The sequence below is a fragment of the Delphinus delphis genome, chromosome 20, assembly GCF_949987515.2.
Source record: "Delphinus delphis chromosome 20, mDelDel1.2, whole genome shotgun sequence".
Classification (NCBI taxonomy): Eukaryota; Metazoa; Chordata; class Mammalia; order Artiodactyla; family Delphinidae; genus Delphinus; species Delphinus delphis.
The window spans coordinates 44,779,454-44,802,607 of record NC_082702.1 but is presented as its reverse complement, the minus strand read 5'-3'; the positions used below and the strand labels follow the sequence as shown (position 1 = coordinate 44,802,607).

General features: G+C 39.8%; 1 protein-coding gene across 1 annotated transcript in view; it reads right to left on the bottom strand.

Annotated features, from left to right (window-relative positions):
* Positions 1-16,555, bottom strand: part of AP1G1 (adaptor related protein complex 1 subunit gamma 1) — a 79,545-nt gene extending 62,990 nt beyond the window's left edge. Inside the window, exon 1 of the mRNA XM_059999020.1 lies at positions 16,228-16,555. The gene's annotated coding sequence lies outside the window, so the exon portion shown is untranslated. The remainder of the gene's footprint in view (positions 1-16,227) is intronic.
* Positions 16,556-23,154: the final 6,599 nt, after the last annotated feature.

Genomic DNA, 23,154 nt, shown 5'->3' with positions numbered 1-23,154 from the left:
GTCTGCCTGCCAATGCAGGGGACACGGGTTCGAGCCCTGGTCTGGGAGGATCCCACATGCCGCGGAGCAACAAGGCCCGTGAGCCACAACTACTGAGTCTGCGCGTCTGGAGCTTGTGCTCCACAACAAGAGAGGCCGCGACAGTGAGAGGCCCGTGCACCACTATTAAGAGTGGCCCCCGCTTGCTGCAACTAGAGAAAGCCCACGCACAGAAACGAAGACCCAACAGAGCCAAAAATAAATAAATAAAATTTAAAAAAAAAAAGCTTGTGTCTATGTTTTGGCCAAATCACTGAAAGGAGGGAGGCACACCACAGGAACTATGCATTGGAAGTAGTAGCAATTAAAGTCAAAGAATTAACAAATGGAAGGAAAAATTACTGGGCTACAGAATTGGGCCTAGTAAGGTAGCCTCTCCTCTGGCCTCCTCCCCAAGTCTTCTTACATTAATAAACCTTAGAGATTATGGTTTTATATTCTGAATGAAGATTTTGAATGACAAAGTTCTTAAATCTTTCAAATACATACTCTTAACATGTTGAATATCCCTCAGACACTGTTTCTACAAAGAACATATTTAAAAGAAATGTTAGCACCAAAACAATAAAAGAAAGATCCTAATAATCAACCACCATTGTCGGCCAAGCTACCTAAGGCAAAACCTCCAGACTTCTCCAAGTCTCTGTTCCATCAACTAAAAAATAAGGGTATCGAATCAGCTTTAAAAATCTGTGGGGGACTTCCCTGGCGGTACAGTGGTTAAGAATCTGCCTGCCAACGCAGGGGACATGGGTCAGAGCCCTGGTCCAGGAAGATCCCACATGCTGCAGAGCAACTAAGCCCGTGTGCCACAACTACTGAGCCTGTGCTCTAGAGCCCACGAGCTACAACTATTGAGCCCACATGCTGCAACTACTGAAGCTGCCTAGAGCCCATGCTCCGCAACAAGAGAAGCCACCACAATGAGAAGCCCACACACCGCAAAGAACAGTAACCCCATTCACCACAACTAGAGAAAGCGTGCATGCAGCAATGAAGACCCAATGCAGCCAAAAATAAATTAAAAAAAAAAAAAAAGAGCTGTTGGAGAAAGTTCACAACTCTTTCAAAAAAAAAATCTATGAGAACAAATATTTGATGATCACATTACATATCATCCTATTCTCAGTTTGTCAATTTTAAAAGTATCATTATTTATAAATCAAAGGTACTCCCTTTATTTGACTGTTTGTACAGTCAAAGCATCTGTACAAGCATCTCTGTACAAGGAAAAAATAAACTAAACCAAACTTCAATAAGGAACAAAATATCATATACTATACTTAACTGAAATACAGCCATTAAGTTTGAGAATCTTGAATTCAGAAAGCAGCAGGATCAAGGTCTTTAATCAGAAAATGAAAATGAAAAAAAGAAGTTTAACAGTTCAGGGCCCATTAGACTACAGTTATAAAACAGAGAATACAACATCATAAATGACATCAACATTAGCATTATTTAAATCCATTTCAAAATGGAAAGGGAGAATGTAAAAACTTTGGAATCAGAAGTTAGCTTCGTGCACCTCTTCGTTTTCCTCCTTGTTCAATTCAATTAGTCACACTACCCCAGAGATGACCTAAGTAACACGTAAGGGAAACACGTTATACCAGTAAGTGCCAATCACTCATTCAACAAATATTTGCTGAGTATTCTCTATGCCAGGCATTGCAATAGGTGCTGGGGACTGGCAAGGACACAGTCTCTGTCCTTAAGATCTCAGTCTACTGAGGAAAACAGATTTTTAAATTGCAGCCACACAATAAAAAGCAGAAATTGCTAGTCAATGACAGAACAGAAAATTGTATTTATGATAAGCCAAATTTAGTCATGGCCAAACTAACTCAATATAATTAGAAATTTTTTCTTTTGTGAAATTTAGTGATTTCTGGATCAGCATGATGACCCTGGAGTAAAATTACCTAGGTTTGAACCCCAGCTCCACCACTTATTAGCTGTGTGTCCTTGTGTAAATGGCTTAACCTCTCAGAGTTGTGTCCTCATCTGCAAAATGGGGGGCAGGAGTGTGTGTGAAGTACCTACCTCAATGGATTGTTACAAGAATTAAATCAGAATACATGTAAAATTCTTAGCAAAGTGCCTGGCACCCAGTAATCACTAAACAAATGTTGGCCATAATGTTGGCTATATGAACAAATTATTCTTGCATAAAATAATTGAGCAAAAATAAGTTGAAGAAAGATACACAGTATCAATACTTATAAAGGTTTAAAACACATGAAAGTGCCTATTCTTTAGAGATACTACAAAAATGCATTAAGAGTATATGTATAACTGAATCACTTTGCTGTATACCTGAAACACTGTAAATCAACTATACTTCAATTTTAAAAATGCAGTAAGAGAATAAGAAAGAACATGAATGTAAAAGATAACGGTCAAATCCAACACAGCGGCACATCTGGGAGGGAGGGGAATATGATCAGGGGCAGTGATACACAGGAAACTTCAGCTATACTAGTGATGTTTTATTTCTTAGACTAGGTAGTAGGTAAGTGAAGGTTTATTATTTTCCATATGCTTTATATCTGAAACATTTCTAAAAATTAGGTTCAAATACATCTAATCTATGTAATGAATGTTGCAGACTATGTAACATACTTTTATTACAGTGTTGAGGATTTCCTTATTTTTTGAAAGTTTTTACTTGCTTTTCAAAATACTCAAAAACCACGAGATTCCTTAAAATACAACAGCTTAAACACCTATCATAAAAAACAATAAACTCTATGCTTTTTTAAAAAATTTGTAAGAATATAATGTATATAGTAATGACTCAGCTATATGGAACATAGCTGAGAATCCAAAACACATTTTCATAATCTCGTGCAGCCAATAGAGAGCATCACATCAACACACACCTACACAGAATATCTACTTTACTCTATTTGCAGGTTCTTATTCAGCCTTTTCCAGAATAGAACAAATTAGAAAACTAGAGCAACTGAAGAGGGTGGGGGCCAGGAGAAAGAAGCTGTTTTGGGAAAGGACATTGATGGTAGTTAAAGTGTCACCTAACAGCAAGGGAAAAAACAAAAACGGTAGTAAAACAAACAAATAAAACTTACATATAACAGAAAAAAGCATTCAAAAGCATAGTAGCAACACTAATAAATTCTAGAGATCTGCTATAACAACACTGTGCCTATACAATATTATATTGTGCAACTGAAAATTTGTCAAGAGGATAGCTCTTATTGTATTCTTACTACAATTTAAAAAATAAAGTTTGTGCCCTTACTTGACTTCTATACTATTAAAAAAAGTTAAATGATTAATCAAAAAGGAAAAGATCAAATCACTGGTAAATCTCTGCCTTTGGGGCTTCCCTGGTGGTGCAGTGGTTCAGAGTCCACCTGCCGATGCAGGGGACACGGGTTCGTGCCCCAGTCCGGGAAGATCCCACACGCCGCGGAGCGGATAGGCCCGTGAGCCATGGCCGCTAGGCCTGCGCGTCCCGAGCGCTCCGCAACGGGAGAGGCCACATCAGTGAGAGGCCCGCGTACCGCAAAAAAAAAAAAAAACCTCTGCCTTTGACTTCCACAATAATTACCTTAATTTACAGCTTTTTAAAAAATATCCTCAATTAAAGTATTTATCTTACACACACACACACACACACACACACACACACATACACAGAGCATAGTAGTCTGATGATACTTAAGTGTGCTAGCAAAAAGTCTTCAAGTCTCCCTATAGTCCTAAGGGTATTAACAAATTACAAACAGTACCATAATCCATTTTTATAATAAGACCCTGGTTCATCAAGGAATGGTTCACAAAGATCAACATTTAAAGCAGAAGGTAGAAAAAACTGAATATAAAACTATATCCTAACTCATCAAATTATACATTAAATATGTGCAATTTTGTCTATTATACCTCAATAAAGCTGTTTAAAAAAATAAAGGTAACAATTACATGAAAATAAAGAGTATCCACTGAATAACCAATTTCTAAAAATTATGTAGTTCAGATACTGTCTGCTCTTATTAATTTAACTACCTGACCCATCAAAGGCTGAGAAAGATATATTTAAGTCTATTACCATGAGTATGTGCCTGTCAACTTCTCCTTTTACATCTAACCACCTACATTTAGTATTTCAGTGGTTTCAGCCAATGATTAAATGTCTATATATTTTATATGTACATGCTTGTACACTTTTTCAAAATAAAATGTCCCTCTTTGTCATCTTTTATAAAACTAATAAGAAAAAGTAAAACACTAGGACAAGGACAGAAAGGAAACACAGAAAAATTAAAAGTCTGACTTGTTAAGGTACAAGGACTGTGGTTAAATATATTCTATTTAATTAATGGTTATGATAAATAATGATGAAAAATATAGAGAAAAAAGGAAGTGTGAAATTCATTTTGGAAAAATTTCTATCCAAAATGGTTAAACAAAATTAGGTTCTGGAGCTTAAAACTAAATTAGATTACTTTACATACCCAAAGTAATCAAAATTATAAATGCTTCATATAGGAAAGAAAAATTTTAAACAGTATAAGAGACCAGAAAAAAAAAAAATGACTGCATATGTTCCAATTCTCCTAAATTTTATCCCCCAAATGGAGAAAATGGTTATTTTCCAAAATCTCTGCAAATCCCTTTGTGGGATAAAGATTTTCCTCATACATCAATACCACCTCCAAGCCATAATCTCCTCTTTTTTTCCTTTGAAATACCTATTTTTCCCACTCAAATATAAGTTCCCTGAAGCCTGATCCTTATTTGGTTTATTCATCCTTCTTGTATTCCTCTTGCCTAAAAGAGTAGGAACTCACTAAATACTGTATTTATTGAATTCTAAAGGCTAGATAGAAGTCTTATCTAAAGAAAATACACTTGTCCTTTCCAAAGCATACAAAATAAAGTGCACTGGCTGCTAACACCTATGGGAAAGGACTCAACCCAGTCCTCTATTCTACCCTGCTCAGTTAACTTTCTTCCTACTTCTGACCTCACTCCCGGGCTGTGAGCTCTGAGCTGACAGCCAACAGTCAAAAACATATAACCAGGACTTCCCTGGTGGCACAGTGGTTAAGAATCCGCCTGCCAATGCAGGGGACATGGGTTCGAGCCCTGGTCCGGGAAGATCCCACATGCAGCAGACCAACTAAGCCCGTGCGCCACAACTACTGAGCCCGCATGCCACAACTACTCAAGCCTGGGCACCTAGAGCCTGTGCTCCACAATAAGAGAGCCCCGGCAATGAGAACCCCACGCACTGCAATGAAGAGTAGCCTCCACTCGCCGCAACTAGAGAAAGCCTGTGTGCAGCAACAAAGACCCAATGCAGCCATAAAAAAATAAATGTACTTATTTTATTTATTTATTATTTAAAAAGCACATAACCAAGAGGCTGGGGCTCCTGCTTGCTATTTGGTCCTTCTTCCTCTAAACTTAAAGCTTAGATTTGAGCTCTAAATCTAAAAAGAAATCCTAAATTAAAAGCGATTTTCAATATTAAAATTATCTCCTTTTCTATCCACTCACTATACTTGAAGTCTTTCTTGCTAAACAATCAGAAATTAGATCTCAGTTAACTTTACCACTCATTACTGTTTAACAATCCAGTCACAGATTTCTAAGTATGGCTGAAAATACTCAAGGGACCTAAGTTAACACTGGGCAAAACCCTCCAAAAGAAGTTACTCTGCTTTCTCTCTCATACTCTCCATATGGCCTATAATTTCAAATTATGCTCCCCACAGAACCTCTATTTCAGATTTTTCTCTTGTATGTATATTTGAATTGCTTTAGTGCACTTAAAACTTGCAAAATACTATGACCAAAATAGTAAGAATGCTTAATAGTAAGAAACTTAAACCAAATTGATCAACAGTATTATGCTTCAATCAGAATTTTACTTTCCAATATATCTTACAGACACCACCTGTCATTAATATGACTTAGCTTTCTCACTGTGTTTTTATGGTTTTCTTTCTTTTGGGGAAAGTGGGCGGGGAGGGGGAGGCAGTGCACATCTATTTCTCCTGTATGAAGAATGTGTTCATAGAAGGGAATGTTCTACAGAGTGAAGAAAAAGGAGAGACCAGTGTTAGTACATCATTGTTTGAATAAAAGAGATTAAATCTGGGGATAAGTATTTTGGTCTCTGGAGAGGCAAACACCATTGTGGGACAGGGATAGTTCTTTCATCAAGTTTCACAGTGGCCTAGAATGATGAAACACTCAAGACCAGCCAACTTTATATGCTCTGGTTTCAGGCTCACAATGCAGCTTTCTGATTATTAATCACCTTCTTAAGTACCTTGCCTCCCAAACACCTCCATACAAGGAACAGAAGAATGCCCTGGAAAGTAGACACAGGTAATTCAGTAGAAAAGCATAACCCCTTATGAATTACAACACTGTTATTTTAACTTACACATCAGTGAGTTCAATCAAGATGAATCATTCCAAGGTGAAATACTGAAATGGAATTTCTGGATCTTCAAGGCTAAGGCTGTGAAACGAGTGACCACATTAAGATACCATCACACCCTCTCTAGGCAGCCAGTCGGCATCCCTCTGAGAGATCTTAAGCTCAATTCTCCCTAAAATGCCACAGTGTTACAGGAATCTTCTTTTATGCTTAATTATCCATAACCAAAACTGAGATTTTAAAAATGGATGTATGTAAATGCAAATGTCTACTGAACGATTCGATCACATTAATTCACATGAAAAGCAATAAAGGCCGAATAGGGCTTCCCTGATGGCACAGTGGTTAAGAATCCGCCCCAATGCAGGAAACATGGGTTCGAACCCTAGTCTGGGAAGATCCCACATGCCGTGGATCAACTAAGCCCATGTGCCACGACTACTGAGCCTGCACTGTAGAACCCATGAGCCACAACTCCTGAAGCCCGTGGGCCTAGAGCCCATGCTCTGCAACGAGAAGCCACCGCAATGAGAAGCCCGGGCACTACAAAGAGTAGCCCCCGGTCACCGCAACTAGAGGAAAGCCCGCGTGCAGCAACAAAGACCCAATGCAGCCAAAAATAACTAACTAAATAAATAAATAAATTCATTTTTAAAAAAGGCCCAATAAACAATGATAGATGAACATGATCAACATCAAATTTGACACAAGTAAAATAAAAAGCAATTTTTCACTCTCCTAACCCTGATTTTAGCAAAGATATCCTAGAGTCCTCAATTATCAAAAACTGTCACAAAATTCTCCAAATAAAATCTTAATTTTCTTAAAGATACGCTCCAAAGGATAAGATAAATTTTAAGGGAAATATCTGTGCCTAGTGTGAATACAGATGCATTTTTAACCTCTGTATATTTTGATATCTTTCATATAATGAACATACATAATTTGAGAATTCTTGCTTTGAAGAGTCAAACAAATTAACAAAAACTACAAGAATGGATAAATAAAGCAAAACTGCAAACTTTCAAAATAATAAGATGGTATTCATCCTAAAAGGACAGAGTCACAGTTATCTATGGGCATTTTTCTACACGGTGACATTAGAAAGTTATGAGAAAATGATTTAAAACTGAGATAACAAATTCTCCCTAGCACATTCTTCATGAATCCAAGTTCTGTTAATTTGGGATAGCAAGAAGGGGGTGGGGATGAGGGGCTCTGGTCTATAAGAAATGAAAGATTCATTTTTAACCTATATTTGACATTAGTTACAAATAGAGGGGGGGAAAGTCCCACTTACAACAGTGCCGAAAACTATAAAATATCTAGGAATAAATTTAGCAAGAAAGGTATATGAACTAGATGAAGACAGGTATTAAATCTATGAAACCTCTACTGAAGAACCTAAAACTAAAATAAGACCTCAATAAATGGAAACATCATAATAAGGAAAAGTTATCCTCATTAAAAAATGTCAGAAAAAAAAATGTCAGGCCTCCCAAAATTAATATATGAATACAGTGCAATTCCAAACACTGGGCTTGGGCTTCCCTGGTGGCACAGTGGTTAAGAATCTATCTGCCAATGCAGAGGACGCGGGTTCCAGCCCTAGTCCAGAAAGATCCCACATGCTGCAATTAAGCCCGTCTGCCACAACTACTGAGCCTGTGCTCTAGAGCCCACGTGCCACAACTACTGAGTCCACATGCCACAACTACTGAAGCCCGCGCACATAGAGCCCATGCCTCTCAACAATAGAAGCCACCACAATGAGAAGCCCGCGCACTGCAGAGGAGCCCCCACTCGCTGCAACTAAACAAAGCCCACGCACAGCAATGAAGACCTAACACAGCCAAAAATAAAATAAATTTTTAAAAATTAATTAAAAATAAAAAAACACTGGGCTTTTCTGAGGTTTTCTGAACTCAACAGAATTATTTTCAACCCATACAGATATAAGAATAAATGTTTAAGAACAGTCAAGAAAATGGAAAAGTACAGTGACAGGAGCTATTCTTAACAGAGTGTACGTTTCTATAAAGTTATGATATTCAAAACAGTAAAATAATGGTACAGGAAGAATAAAACAGAACATCCAGAAATAGAGCAAACATATATGGGAACTTTACATATGATAAGGTGGCATTTAATTCATTGAGAAAAGGATGGTTTATTTAGTCTAGACATAGTTGGCTCTTTATACAAAGGAAAACCATAAGACCCCTTCACACTATATAAAAATTAACTCCAGATTAATAAACGCATGTGTTATACAACAAAGAATTAATGTACCATAAGATGTTCCTACAAGATAAGGAGAAAAATAACTTGAAAGAAAAATGAACCAAGGACATAGACAATTCTCAGTAAAGGAAATCCAAAAGGCCAAAAATCATATCAAAAGAGGCTAGCTCCAGCAATAGTCAAGGAAATAAAATTAAGACGAAACTGAGAAACCATTTACCAACTAGCAGAGCAGCAAAAATTAAATTAAGTAATTACGTCTAATGATGTGATGTTATGGAGAACCCACTGCTAGTGGAGACGGAAATTATGACAACCTATTTAGAGAGTAATCTGGCAATAATAACATTTAAAATATAATTCCTTAAAAAAATAAATAAAATATAATTCCTTTAACTCAGAAATCCCACCTTGGAGATTCTAGCCTGTAGAAATAATAGCATCAGCAAATAAGGTGACATGTACAAGGATGTTTACTGTAGCGCTGTTTGTAGTGGCAAAATCTAGAAACAGCCCAAACGCCCACAAGAAAATAACTGAATAAGTTACGTAGAGTACATCCATACGATGAGACATAATAGGGATATTTAAAAAAACAAGATAGAATTATATTTACTGACTATGATGTGTTAAGAAAACCTTGTTACAGAGTAACATAAAAAGTATGATCAAAAAAAAAAGTATGATCAAAAAAAAAAAGGTATGCTCTACCTTTTGTAAAAACAAAGAATCCTTATATATGCACCTTTATGTTGTATATATAGTACTTAACAAAGCATGGAGAGAAATGTTGAAGTATACCCATAACCTGGTAAAATGGCTGGGCAGTAATAACAAAGGGATTAGGGAAATGAACAGCTTTTTTAGAAGTATGTCTTTAGATTTTTTTCATTTATTACAATGGACCTCTATGATGTTGTAAATTAAATGAATTAAAGACTTTTAAAAATCCTCAGCACTATTAAAGTAGATTATTCAAACACAAGGGGAGAGGGACTTCCCTGGTGGCGCAGTGGTTAAGACTCCTTGCTCCCAATGCAGGGAGCCTGGGTTCAAGCCCTGATCAGGGAACTATATCCCACGTGCATGCCGCAACTAAGAGTTCACATGCCACAACTAAGGAGCCCACATGCCACAACTAAGACCCAGTGCAACCGAATAAATATTAAAATAAATTCACTTTGTTATACAGCAGAAACTAACACAATATTGTAAAGCAATTACACTCCAATAAAGATGTTAAAAAATAAAAAACACAAAGGGAGAGTCAGTAACAAATCACTGAACTATCAACATATTTCCATTTTGGGGGAAAAGACTGAAGTTCTCAACTTACTATTAGTTTCTTCAGTATAATGAATTACATAATAGGTATTCAAAAGAAAGAAAAAAGATGGCAGGAAGAGTAGATTTCTTTGCTGTCACTTGAAGCTTTTGCATAAGAAAGAGTCTGAACAAATTGCAAAGAGGAAAGGATAGTATCAATTTTAGAATTAAACATCTAAATAATATTTTCAAAGACACGAGATAAGGTTTTGTGTATGTTTTAAACCTGAAAATAAACTTCACTAACATCAACTCTATCGGTCACAAGTAAATGACCTGTAGTAAACTTCCATAGCTCACTTAGGACCCTGACTGCTTTTGGCTTGACCAATTACCATATATCTGAGGACCTGAACATGTTTCCATATTATTTTCATTCACATCATCTATTCTGCAGAGTAGCTACTAAGTGCCAGGCACTGTGCTATGTACTAGGGATGCCATCAATTAGATAGTTCTTGTCCTCTGAAGCTCAGGAAAAGCAAACAATTCAACAAATACTAAAAAAAAAAAAAAAAAAAAAGTACTATACTCCTTTGCCTGGTGTAGAGAGGAAGGAAGAATAGGTTCACCAGATGGAAGGAGAAAGAAAAGCATTCCAGGTAAAAGCAGAACAGGTACAATGAATGAAAGAACATGGAGTATTCAAGGAACAGCAAAAAGTTCAGTGTGTGTAAATAGAATAATATAACCAAGTGCTAGTAAAGTCAAATTGTAAGCAACTTCCTCATTCTACTTTCTTAAATAATCAACACCATCTATTAAGCTTTCATCATGTAAAGTTTCTAAAGAAAATACAGAGGTCATGTCTTCACTGACAGAGAGAAATACACATTTTAAAAAATCAAATATATTTATTGAGTACTATCAGAAAAAGAGGCTCAGGGACTTCCCTGGTGGTCCGGTGGCTGGGACTCCATGCTCCCAATGCATGGGGCCAGGGTTCGACCCCTGGTCAGGGAGATGGATCCCACGTGCTGCAACAGAGCGCCTCATGCCGCAACTAAGACCCGATGCAGCCAAATAAATAAATAAGTAAATATTTTTGAAAAAGAAAAAGAGACTCTTTCTTTTTTGTTTGGTTGACTGTTTTTTAAATTTTTGGCCACACAGAGTGGCATGCAGGATCTTAGTTCCCTGACCAGGGATCGAACCCACACCCCCTGCAATGGAAGCAGTCTTAACCACTGGACCGCCAGAGAAAGCCCAAGACTGCTTCTTCTTACAACAGTTTTTCTTCGGTAATCATACCCAAAAAACCCTAATATCTACAAAGATTCAATTAACTCTACACAGTGTACCTATTTTTTCAGTTAGTTTCCCCATTTATTTCAAACCAGTATTTTCACCATATTTTAAAAGTATCATGTTATGAAAAATTTCAAAAAGTGGGAAGGGAATCTTTCGTGCAGACTTTAAAAAGGAATTTAAAAAATTAACTTCCCTTCCTTTTCTTCAGCTTGAAACTGAACAATTTCCCAAGAGTGAGGTTTAGTAAGTAGCTACTAAACTGAGCTGCAAAAACACTGATGGAACTTCTTTTAATTTGAGTTGTTCAACTGTGTGATCATTTACAAAAGTTACATCTTATAACCAAGTAGTGTACATCATCTATGCTCTGACAGTCTTAATTTTAACCCAAAGGCTTATAAGGAGGGGAGTGGAAATATTTTACAGTTCCAAAGATCTAAGTTCATGTCTTTCTCATATTTGCTCTTCCCAAGAATCCATAACATTAACCTCAAAGCCAGATAAGCTGCAAAGCCTAGGATGCTCAGCCCAACACAATCAGCTATAACATGCAAACTGGAGTGAGCAAAGCAACTGCATATCAGGTTACACTGTGACTGCTGCACTGTAACAACAGAGAAAGGAGGGTAAAAACTACTTGCCTTTGAGATGTCTTTAATTATTAATAAAGTGCAAAGGTCACATATGTTTTCTCCATCTTTAAAAAAAGAAAAAACAATTTTTTTTCCTTCTAAGACTGTTTTTCACTGGTAATACTTATAACTCATTAATTTTCTCTCTCCAATGGTCTGAGTAGGCCAAAACAAGGCCCCCCCAAAAAAGGCAAAATTTCCAAGTACCTAGTGAAAAAAGCATTTCTCGTTTTAATCATATTATCCTAACCCTTGCCCGTTTTTGTACAAAAGTGTTAGTTAATACTGACTCAACAAGTTTGGCAAGTGTGGGGGTTTTTTTCTTCCACTTTTGGACTCTTCAAACTTTGACAAGAGATTGTTCCAGTAAGCAGAACTCATGGCAAATTAAGCGTTTTATGTTACTCCTTCAGTGAAGAAAAACCTTACATGTACTTTGAAGGTAGAAATGACGCCTTTACTGATACAAAATTTTCTATACAAAAAGCAAATGGAGGGCTTCCCTGGTGGCGCAGTGGTTAAGAATCCGTCTGCCAATGCAAGAAACACGGGTTCGAGCCCTGGTCCGGGAAGATCCCACATGCCACGGAGCAACTAAGCCCATGTGCCACAACTAAAGAGCCTGTGCTCTAGAGCCCGCGAACCACAACTACTGAGCCCACGTGCAACGACTACTGAAGCCCACGCACCTAGAGCCCATGCTCCGCAATAAGAGAAGCCACCACAATGAGAAGCGCACACACCGCAACGAAGAATAGCCCCCGCTCGATGCAACTAAAGAAAGCCCACATGCAGCAATGAAAACCTAATGCAGCCAAAAATAAATAAATTAATTTTTTTAAAAAGCAAATGGAAAAATCCTAATACTTTTTAACAAAGATGATTCTCAAAACCTATAAACCAAGAAACATAAGAACTTAGATAAATCTATATGTTCCCTTAATTTTAAAACTGCTACTTTAATACCATCCTGCATGAAAGAAACTGAATGTAAGTAACAAAGGGATGAAAGAACGCCAAAATCAACTGAGAACGATTCATAAAGGAAGACTGAATGATAAGCACCTAAAACAGATAAACAGGTTGCTGCAGTTTGAAGAAAGGAATAGTTTTAGATTTTCTGAAGCTAAATCTAAATAAGAGTTTTAAAGTTTTGATATCAAATCCTGCTGTATACACAAAATTTTTAAATTCTCAGCAAATGCAAATAAGGGGATTAAGCATTTTGAAAATCTGTTTTGGTATGTATTTTCCCAATTCAATTTTTTTAATTAAAAAATAATCTTTTGGAAAATACTCATTCAACTTTTTCAATTTGCATAGAGTTGTTACAAATCACATAAAAACTTGAGTTTTTGTTTTTGTACACGACTGATTTCAAGACTACTTTAAAAATAGTGAGATGAAATATCACCAAGGCATTGCTGACAATTTTTGTACTTTATAGTTTCACTCTAAAATTCATCTTCAAATCTAGAACTGCTGTCAGTGAAACAGATCAAAGAACAAGCAACTGCTCCAAAAGAAAATAAACTGAGGTTTCCTAAACAATGTTTATTTCAAGTATAATCCCAAGAACCCCTTAGACAAAGCAGACATTCAAGTATGTGCTGATCAATCAAAGGTGCACTAAAATAGGTGCTTCCCTGGTGGTGCAGTGGTTAAGAATCTGCCGGCCAATGCAGGGTACACGGGTTCGAGCCCTGGTCCAGGAAGATCCCATATGCCGCAGAGCAACTAAGCCTGCACTAAGCAGCTAAGCCTGCACTCAAGAGCCCGCGGGCCACAACTCCTGAAGCCCGGGCGCCTGAAGCCCATGCTCTGCAACAAGAGAAGCCACCACAACGAGAAGCCTGCGCACCGCAACGAAGAGTAGCCCCTGCTCACCACAACTAGAGAAAGCCCACACACAGCAACAAGGACCCAACGCAGCCAAAAATAAATAAATAAAATAAATAATAATAAAAATTTTTAAATGTGCACTAAAATAAACACTTTACTTATCATTAGCAAGGCAAAGGATGCTTTCTCCAATTGAACGCAAACTACCTAAGAATGAATGACATTTAAATACCAGTACATAATACCATGAAAGGAACTGAGTAAATAACACCTATCTGATAGGTCTTCCAATACCTTGTTTTAAAAGTGTATCTTAGAGACTTCCCTGGTGGCGCAGTGGTTAAGAATCCGCCTGCCAAGGCACTGGTTCGAGCTCTGGTCTGGGAAGACCCCACATGCCGTGGAGCAACTAAGCCCATGCCCACAACTACTGAGCCTGCGCTCTAGAGCCCGCGAGCCACAACTACTGGGGCCGTGTGCACAACTACTGAAGCCCACACACCTAGAGCCCGTGCTCCTTAACAAAGACGAGCCACCCCAATGAGAAGCCCGCACACCGCAACCAAGAGTAGCCCCTGCTCACTGCAACTAGAGAAAGCCTGTGCGCAGCAACGAAGACTCAATGCAGCCAAAGATAAATAAATAAATTTATTTATTTAAAAAATAAATAAAATAAAAAATATATATAAAAGTGTATCTCAGAAATGAAACATTTCAGTAACAACTACAAGGGGATACTTAGTAAATGAGTGAGGATTCCATATATGTTCTGTTTGACAGTTCTTCAAACCAAAAGAGAAAACTCCATAGCTTCAGAGTAAATACACAAATAGTAAATATATTTTTGAAAAGTCTCCTTAAAACAAATAACAAGAACACTATTTACAATGAAAACATTCACTTTTCTACTAAGACATCATAAGACTAGTACACGAATTTATCTACCTGATAATAACCTGATGAGAACAACGCACTTATACATGGATTAGAAGTATTAAAAGATTTGATCCAGTTCAAGTTATAAATTTAAGTTTCAGCAGTCACTAGGCTACAATCTCAAATAAGTTATTTCTCTTTTGCAGATGTTAAAACGCAGGCTGAGGTGAAATAGAGGTGACTAAATCACACCTAACTTGAAATGTAAGAAATAATCAGTGAATTGCAGTGAAATGCTTTTTATTCAAGCATGCTATACTGCAAAACATATGTTAAGAGTAGAATAAAATTGGTGAAATTATGGGTACCTGGAGAGTCTATATTTTTAAAACAAAAGTTAAGGGGTATACAGTCTGACAAGCACTATGGAGAACAGTAAAAGTGAGTATTTAAAATCCAACTATCTCCAGAAAAATCCAATACTCGAAGTCAATCCAAGTATCTTTTTGGAGTTAGTCAACGAAGAACACTACTGCACAAACCACTTGAAAGTTAAAATCACTAAGAAATTTTCATTCACTCCTCTCTTCTGTTAACTAATCCCTACAGTAGCCAAAAAAGTTACTTTCCTTTCTACCAATGTCAGATTAAGATTCTTTTTCAAAAAAAAAAAAAATTCTTTTTCACAGGCAGATTTCCATGGTCAGGGATATACATCAAGAAAAATACTAAGTGTCAAAAAGTACCCAAAAGCTAAGTGTTCAGCATAGAAAAGGGAATCCACAAATGAGAAAACATTTGACAGCCTCTGCCTACCACCTTCCCCCTCAAAGCCCTTTAATGAACTTTATAAACATTTACTGTTGAAGTACACTCTGAGCGAGTGGTTCGACGAATCTCCTATACCTAACAAGGAAACACAACCAACGTCCCGACTCGGTCAAGAAGATCGGGAGAATTATTAGTTATCGACGCCTGCAGGATCAGGAGTTTGAGAGAAGAGTAAGCAGTGTATTCGCAGGTGAGTTTAAGAAAATAGAGGAGAGAGAAAAAAGCCCGGAAAATTGGGAAAGAAGTTGGTCGGAAGGCTAGAGAGAAGCGAGGCCAATGTCCAGTTTGAAAAGAACGGCAATGCAGGTGCAGACGACGTTCAACTGAGCATTTGGAAGTGCTGAAGAGAGTTCCACGAAAGACCTGACCCAGGTACGAGATACAAGAACGCTGATACGTGGCATAGACAATACACGCGGGGGTGAGACCCGCCCCGCAAACCCTAGGCTCTCTGAATGAGCCCCAAAAGGAGGAGCGCAGACTGAGAAAATCAATGGGTCCAAGGAGGCCCGCACCGGCCGGGCAACGCCACAGCAAGGAACGCAGCCGCGCGCGGACCCTCCCGGTCCGACGCTTCGGGGTCGGCGCTCAAGAAGTCGTAACAACCCCTGAGCTCCGGGCCCCTCCTGGCCCAGCTTCTGTCCTCTCTTCACCCCCCACGGTCTGGGACCGGACACCTGGGATTGACAGGAAGCTTCTGGCCGAGCGCTCCCGGCAGGCGCGGGGTAAAAAAGGCAATATGCTCTTTGCGCCGCGAGTGACACTCACCGGCCCGAAACCTCGAACGAAACCTGCAGCTCCGGGGGCGGCGGCAGCAGTGGCAGCAGGGGCAGCAGGAACCTAACATCCAAAATGGCGGCTCCCTCGGCCTCACCACCGCTACTGCAGGCGGAGGGATCCGTAGGTCGGAAGGAGTTTTTAACTAACTTTGCACGCTATCGCAGAAACTTCGGTCCCTATCTCCCTCTGCTTGTCGATCCCGTGTCCCCTGACCGCAACTTCTCGTGCCTCCCCTCTCCTATTATCCAAGAACTCGGACCCCACCGAGGACTATTTGCCAAGGAGGAGGTGACTGCTCCTGGCAGAGCGACGCAAAGCGTAGCAAGAATCGGGGCTGTCACTGATGACGCGAGACGCCGCTGCCGAGTCACCGCTGCGAAGAGTCTGAGCGAGAAAGATCCGGTCGACCCCAGAGCCCACGGACATTGGTTCCGCATTGGTGGAAGTGGGGGGGCTACCAGGAAGTGGCGGGGCCACCTGAAGAGGGTGGGGCTAGCAAGGTAGCGAAGGACGTGGGGAGGCGAGGCAGATGGGGGCGGAGAACACTGAACCAGGCTGTGCCGGTCCTAATCCACCAGAACCCCAAATTCTCACCCATCACGTTTGAGACCTTAGCTTTCTCTTTAGGTTAACTTCAGGAACATGCTCCAAGTGGTCTTGGATTCTGAGGTTTTTATGGCATCTTTGCAATGTATTTTATAAAAATAAAAAGGATGACACAGAAGAATAGATTCCAAGCCCAGTATCACGTTTCAACCTGTGCATTGAACAAGATATTTAAACTCTCTGGGCTTCAATTTCCTCAAATGTAAAAAGAGAGGATTTGGACTAGTGATAGCTGAAACCATTCCATAATGGGCTTTCTGACTGATTCCATGCACTAATGACCTGAGCCAAAACAGTCCAACCATACAGGTCCTGGCTTGATAAATAATCACTAACACCTGACACGAATATTTTCCATGTTTATGTAAAGAGAGCCAAGATATCTTGGCCCGTTTAAATGAAAGGTGACCTACCATTCCTTCAGATGAAATGGCAATAAAGTATCCCTGAAAGTGAATAAAGCAGAGCACCTAGCTAGATGACAAAGAGAACTGAACTAACCACAAATCTTGAGTTTAGGACCTGTCATCAGCAGGAGGTTGTACTTTTTTACTTTGCGGGTTTCATGCAGGGGATTTCAAAACAGTTTACAAAAATTGAATTTAGTAGGCCCGCCTGTACGATTTCGTTCTTGAACTACTGGGGCATGCCAAGTGGCCGTAAAGAAAGGAGGCCAAGGGCGTAATAATAGTAATTATCATTTTTCATTATCAAATATTGATATCACATTGTTTATAAAAGCATCTTCGTATATGTAATCTAATTTGACCCTCGCGACAACCTCCTGAGTCAGACTAGACAAGCATAAGTAACTTAGTTTTACAAATAAGGAGACTGAGGCTCAGAGAAGCTGTAACTTGCTAAACGACCCTCCCTCTCTCCTCCCCCACTAGGGTTCATCTATGTGGTACCACCTTAGGAGTAAGGAAATTGTAGGTACCCACTCACCCTCCCCCACACTGAGCGGTATCAACCGAGAGCAAATGATTTGGGGAGCAGAATGCTTATGGAATTCAGTCACTTCATATCCCCTCCATGCACTACTGTATAGTACAGCTGTTGATCACAGGGCAAGTAAAGTGTAAAACTAGAACACCATAATAATGCCATAACGCAGATTTCACTGAGGTATAGCTATACATGCTAAAGTACGTTATGGGGCTCCCGTAAAAGTAAGGAGTTTGCAGGTTCCAAAGCAGTTACCTACAGCATTCTGTTTGCAAGTCACAAAAATTTGCTTAGAAGTCGAATTTAAGTGTTTACCATTGCAAACCACAAAAGAAAAGTTAAACTATCTTCTTAAGAAACAGGAAGGAGCTTGGATTCTACCATGCCAAGTGGCAGAACATTAAAGAGAAAATGACAGATATTATAAAATGTAAATCCTCTTCATGTATTTTTTTACTTATATTTATCTTTATAATTACTAAGCTCCTCTCGTAATGCAACTGAAAATTAAAAGCAATTGACCCAATATATAGCATAATCATCATTATCCTGGGATCTTTGGTTTCTGTGGCTGGCTATTAAAGTTTGGGAAAACTTACTGCCCATCTACTCAAACATAACCTCAAATTTCAGATAAATAAATTACAGCACATCAATAAAGTAGAATACTATGCTGCCAATAAAAATGAAGCTACACCTCTATCTTTACTAGCAGGGTATGGCAGATTTTTAAAAACATATTACAAAATAGTATTATAGGGCTTCCCTGGTGGCGCAGTGGTTAAGAATCTGCCGGCCAATGCAGGGGACACGGGTTCAAGCCCTGGTCCGGGAAGATCCCATATGCTGCCGAGTAACTAAGCCCATGCACCACAACTACTGAGCCTGCGCTCTAGAGCCCAGGACCACAACTACTGAAGCCCACATGCCTAAAGCCCGTGCTCCACAACAAGAGAAGCCACCACAATGAGAAGCCCACGCACTGCAATGAGGAGTCGCTCCCGCTCGCCAAAACTAGACAAAGCCTGCGCGCAGCAACAAAGACCCAACGCAGCCAGAAATAAATAAAATAATATTTTTAAATTTTAATTTATTTATGGCTGTGTTGGGTCTTCGTTTCTGTGAGAGGGCTTTCTCTAGTTGCAGCAAGTGGGGCCCACTCTTCATCGCGGTGCGCGGACCTCTCACTATCGCGGCCTCTCGTGCGGAGCACAGGCTCCAGACGCGCAGGCTCAGTAATTGTGGCTCACGGGTCTAGCCGCTCCGTGGCATGTGGGATCTTCCCAGACCGGGGCACGAACCTGTGTCCCCACTAAAATAAATTTTTAAAAAATAGTATTATAGGGCTTCCCTGGTGGCGCAGTGGTTGAGAATCCGCCTACCGATGCAGGCGACACGGATTCGTGCCCCGGTCCGGGAAGATCCCACATGCCGCGGAGCGGCTGGGCCCGTGAGCCATGGCCTCTGAGCCTGCGCGTCCGGAGCCTGTGCTCCGCAACGGGAGAGGCCGCAACAGTGAGAGGCCCGCGTACCGCAAAAAATAAAATAAAATAAAATGAGCTTGTAAAAAGTGTATATATACACAGAAAAAATGTTGAAGGATAAAACTAAAATGTAAAAGTGATTATCTTTGGATGGTGGGATTATAGAGGACTTTTATTTTCTTTATTACGTTTTGTTTTTTGCAATAAGTATACTGTATTTTTATTTGGAAAAAAAGACTTTCACATTTTGGGGGGGAAAAAGTCCTTATAAGATAATGTAGTTTTATGGATCCAAATACTAGAGGAGATATTTGTTTTTATTTGTTTTAATTTATTTTACTTTATTTATTTTTGGCTGTGTTGGGTCTTTGTTGTTGCACGTGGGCTTTCCCTAGTTGCGGCAAGTGGGGGCCACTCCCTGTTGCGGTTCCCGGGCCTCTCATTGTGGCGGCTTCTCCTGTTGTGGAGCGCGGGCTCCAGGGGCACGGGCCCAGTAGTTGTGGCACACAGGCTCAGTAGTTGTGGCTCATGGGCTCTAGAGAACAGGCTCAGTAGCTGTGGCACACGGGCTTAGTTGCTCCGCAGCATATGGGATCTTCCCAGACCAGGGCTTGAACCCGTGTCCCCTGCATTGGCAGGCGATTCTTAACCACTGTGCCACCAGGAAAGTCCCAGACTTTTGTTTTGAAAACAGCAACAACCAGAAAGGATTCAACAAATTTCCAGCAATAGATAATGGTTGGGGAAAAAAGATCATTGTTTTTATGGTTTTGTTTATTATTGATAACTAGTATGCTTCGATTTAACAAATAATAACAACAAAAACCAAAAACAAACTGAAGAGGCATCTCCAGGAGTCAGACCACTCAGATGTCAGTCCTGGCTGGGTTTAACTGAATTTGTGCCCTGAGCAAAGTGTTTAATATCTCTGAACCTGTTTCCTCAGCTGTCCAATATTTATTTATGACTTGCTTTATTCCAGAATGGATTCTAAGTGGCTTATTATCCAGAGGGATCAAATGTGTGAAAGCACTTTGAAAAGTATCAGGCATCATGAGAATATAAGTGTAAACACTTTTTGTGCCACCTCATAATTCAACCAAATCATTTACTGATTGCCCACTACTGGTGCAGTAGTGTGTTCTGTCTTACAATTTACAAAAATATTTTCATATATATTGATTCATTTGCTCCTCACCCACCATGAGCTTGTAAACCATGCAGGCACTATAGCATAGTAGTTAAAAGTGTTGTTTTCTGGTGCCAGACTGCCTGGATTTAAACTTGCTCTTCCTCTCTTCATTGTGTGGCCTTCAGCAAGTTCCCTAACATCTCTGAGCATTTCTGAACCTCAGTGTACCCGTCTGTAAAATGGAGTTAATAGTAGCACCAGCATCTTGGGACTTCCCTGACGGTCCAGTGGTTAGAACTCCACATTTTCACTGCAGAGGGCATGGGGTTGATCCCTGGTTGGGGAACTAAGGTCCCACATGCCACGTGGCATGGCCAAAAAAAAAAGTATCATCAGCATCTTAAGGCTGATATGATCATTAAATGAGCTGATACATGTAGAGTATTTAGAAACAGCAGGTGGCACTAAGTAAGGGCTCAATAAATATTAGCTCTTTTTAGGATAAATATTATCATCCCTATTTTAGATACAAGGAAACAGAAGGTCAGGGAAATTAAATGATTTGCCAGCTTCAAACAGCAGAGATCAGATTCAAATCTAGATCGTCCAACTTTGAAAGTAACTTTTAGTCCATACAGTAATCATTCAATGAATGTGCTGCCTGAGTCTTTCCACTACACCACACTGCCCTGGGTGCACAGAATATGTAATAGACAATGCAAAAGAGACAGTCCCTACCCTGCAGATAATTATAATCTCATTGAGGAAAACTGGATTTTTTTTAATCCAGAAAAATATCAGTGATATTATTACTCAGCAGATAAGTCCTAGTTCCCCAAAATCAGAAATATGAGAGGTCACTGGGCACCAGAGCAGTGAAAGATGGTTTTTGGAAGACGTGGCATGTCAGTTGGAATCTGTGGTACTAGAAGAGGATCTGTTCTCTTGGGCCTAGATGCCGCAGGATTCTTAAGTGACTCGGTATCAGCAGCTGAAGCCATATGACCTTTGCAGCGCATGGGGAAAGCTCTCACTACAGAAACGTGGTCAGCGTCTTTCACAAGGGACTCTTCCTGCTTCTCCACGTGCCAGAGCCCTCAGCCTAGAAAGAAAAGGAAAGAGGGGATGCAACCCTGGAGGAAATACGCTGACGTGAGTCAAAGAGGCAGTTCCACTGGCCTGTTTTGCTATCGTTTGAGTCACCTGAATCTATAAATAAGCCTGAGAGAGTAAAATTAGTCCCTCTGTTTTCTATGTAATGTTTGCACAAAAAGCATTTTTACAATTCTTTTAAGGGTGGCCCCTAAGCACAATTTATCCTGGCCTGAGAAAAGGTTTTAGGAATCAATCCTACAGTTATAACAAAAACCAGAAATGATGTAAAAATTAATTTTCCAACAGCTAACTCCATACACTCTTTGGCCTCCTACCAAGAGCATTAGAAATCTGCTATATGTTCCTTCAAAGTAAAGACCAAAGCCCAGAGGATATGAGGCTCTGACAAGCTTCCTCTTAGCTTTTTAAGGACTTTTTAAAAAGAGGAAACCCATAACTAATAAGAACCTGCTGTTTAAAAAAAAAAAAGAGGCCACCTGAGATGTTTTATGTCACAATATTTTTTTAATTAATTAGATTTTTGGCTGCGTTGCATCTTCGTTGTTGCACACGGGCTTTCTCTAGTTGTGGCGAGCAGGGGGTACTCTATTGCGGTGGCTTCTCTTGTTGCGGAGAATGGACTCTAGGTGTGCGGGCTTCAGTAGTTGTGGCACGCAGGCTCAGTAGTTGTGGCTCACGGGCTCTAGAGTGCAGGCTCAGTAGTTGTGGCTCACGGGCTTAGTTGCTCCACAGCATGTGGGATCTTCCCAGACCAGGGCTCGAACCCGTGTCCCCTGCATTAGCAAGTGGATTCTTAACCACTGCACCACCAGGGAAGTCCCTATGTCACAATATTTTGTTTTTTCTAGAGTAGCTGTACTTCGTGTGTAAATGATTCTATACTATGCTGGCACCTTTGGAGTGAAAAATCTTACCAGATATGAGACTGCAACCACCTCAAACCCCAACTTGAGGAAATGGTGCCAGGTTCCTGTTTAGGAAGACAAAACTGAGGAGGGGGACTTAGGGGAGGGGGGAATGAAGGCAGTCGAAAGGTACAAACTTCCAGTTATAAGATAAATAAGTACTAGGGATGTTATGTACAACATGATAATGAAAGTTGCTAAGAGAATAAATCCTAAGAGTTCTCATCACAAGAAAAAAAATTAACTTTATACCTATTTGAGATGATGGGTGTTCACTAAACTTGTGATAATCACTTCATGATGTATATAAGTCAAATCATTATGCTGTATACCTTATTCTTCTACAGTGCTGTGTGTCAATTATATCTCAATAAACTGGAAGAAAAAGAACAACTGAGGCCATCAGAGAAGGATGCACCATCCAGAAACAGAGCAGGGCTTCTGACTCATTGTTTCCTACTCAAGTTATTTTATTTCCTTAGTATGGGCACTGTCATTTCCCTGGAAGGATTCACGGTAAAATGGTTTACTTTTCCTTTAAGTGCATAGCCCCATCCTTGTTCTTTTAAAATCAGTCAGTCCTACAAGTTGCTTTAAAATTAGCCTGGGGGCTTCCCTGGTGGCGCAGTGGTTGAGAGTCTGCCTGCTGACAGAGGGGACACGGGTTCGTGCCCCGGTCCGGGAAGATCCCACATGCCGCGGAGCGGCTGGGGCCGTCCGGAAC